This window comes from Myotis davidii, unplaced genomic scaffold (assembly GCF_000327345.1).
Source record: "Myotis davidii unplaced genomic scaffold, ASM32734v1 scaffold11, whole genome shotgun sequence".
NCBI classification, from domain to species: Eukaryota; Metazoa; Chordata; class Mammalia; order Chiroptera; family Vespertilionidae; genus Myotis; species Myotis davidii.
In genome coordinates this window covers 3,444,728-3,446,644 of record NW_006285791.1, presented here as the reverse complement: position 1 = coordinate 3,446,644, position 1,917 = coordinate 3,444,728, and the positions used below count along the sequence as shown (strand labels likewise).

Here is a 1,917-nt window from a genome sequence, read left to right as displayed (position 1 = left end):
ACACTTAACCTTACCCCTATTTCCACTGCTTCCTTGGTTCCTAAATAAACTCTAGAAGGTCAGTGTTGGCCCCCATGGAGTTAATAGGCACGGACCTGCCTCGTAATTTAATGAAAATTCAACCTGCCTTAGTGTGCAGAAATTCCATTCATTTGTACTTTCGCGGTGACACAATCTGTCTCCAGTCGAGATTGTAATCCCTGCAATTTCCATGGTGCTAGTAACTATGGAGAAGTGTCTGAAGCACAGAAGTTCTTCACCCTGTCTATAATCCCAGACTTTTCTACCAAGCTTTATATTGAGACCAACTGTCTTGCTTAGGCACAAACATTAATCAGATAAAATGTTAATTTCTCATTTTCCCCTCTCAACTGACTTTTTCTTTGTTATCTCTTTATCACATATTTTTTGTATTTTCTTTTAAATATGATTTTTTCCCAGTCTCTGGTTTTGTCCCTCTCAAATCTATTCTCCATAGAGTTGCTGGAGGAAATTAAAACCTAAATATGCAAAAATATTTATTCCTATCATTATGATATCTACATATACTTATGTCTGCATAGTTAGAAATGGAATCCTTCAAGGTAATATATTGTGTTTTATGTATGAGTGTATTAGAGCATAAGGAGCATAACAGAAAAGAAAATACAATAGAAAGATGTTGAATAAAACAAAAGGTAATGTTATTTTTCCTAAAAGAATATGTAAATCATCTTTCTTGGGGGAGGGGAGGATTATTATAATTTCAATAAGTTCAACTTATTGTATTCATTCAATAAATATCTGTTGACTACCTACTCTATAGCAGACACTGATTATACAACACACTGGTTATAAACAGTGAATACCATAATCTGTGTCTTTGAAGTTTAACTTCTGATGGAGGACACCAATAAAAAAGGTACATGGAGAAAAATTAAGCAATGAATTATAAGGAATGTAGTGAATGGTGGTTGCAATTTTAAATATTGTAGACATGTTTCTTTGCAATTTGATTTGAAAAAATTAAGTAAGATGAGGGAGCAGGCCAAATTAGGCAGATATTTGAGAGCATTTTTAAAATTTTTTTTTATTGATTAAGTTATTACATACGTGTCCTTATTCCCACGTTACCCCCCATTCCCCCCACTGTTTTCTGTGACAATTGGTTAGACTTATATGCTTGCATATAAGTCCTTTGGTTGATCTCTCCCCCTTACCCCCATACAAAAAAATATGTGATAAAGAGATAACAAAGAAAAAGTCAGTTGAGAGGGGAAAATGAGAAATTAACATTTTATCTGATTAATGTTTGTGCCTAAGCAAGACAGTTGGTCTCAATATAAAGCTTGGTAGAAAAGTCTGGGATTATAGACAGGGTGAAGAACTTCTGTGCTTCAGACACTTCTCCATAGTTACTAGCACCATGGAAATTGCAGGGATTACAATCTCGACTGGAGACAGATTGTGTCACTGAGAAAGTACAAATGTATGGAATTTCCGCACACTGAGGCGGGCTGGATTTTCCCTACCTTTCCTCTGAAGTTTGACGGTCTGATCGATGCTTCTCTGTCTCTGGATCTGTTTTTGTTCATCAGTTTATGCTGTTCATTATATTCTATAAATGAGTGAGATCATGTGATATTTATCTTTCTATGACTGGCTTATTTCACTTAGCATAATGCTCTCCAGTTCCAACCATGCTGTTGCAAATGGTAAAAACTCCTTCTTTTTTTTACCATAGCATAATATTCCATTGTGTAGATGTACCACAGTTTTTTAATCCACTCATCTACTGATGGGCACTTAGGCTGTTTCCAAATCTTAACTATGGTGAATTGTACTGCTATGAACATAGGGGTGCATATATCCTTTCTGATGGGGGTTTCTAGTTTCTTGGGTTATATTCCTAGAAGTGGGATTACTGGGTCAAATGGG

The 1,917-nt window shown here is 35.5% G+C and overlaps 1 long non-coding RNA gene across 1 annotated transcript in view; it reads left to right on the top strand.

Annotated features, from left to right (window-relative positions):
• The first annotated feature begins 927 nt into the window (after positions 1–927).
• Positions 928–1,917, top strand: part of LOC107182004 — a 14,500-nt gene continuing 13,510 nt past the window's right edge. Inside the window, exon 1 of the long non-coding RNA XR_001512724.1 lies at positions 928–939. This is a non-coding gene — a long non-coding RNA (uncharacterized LOC107182004). The remainder of the gene's footprint in view (positions 940–1,917) is intronic.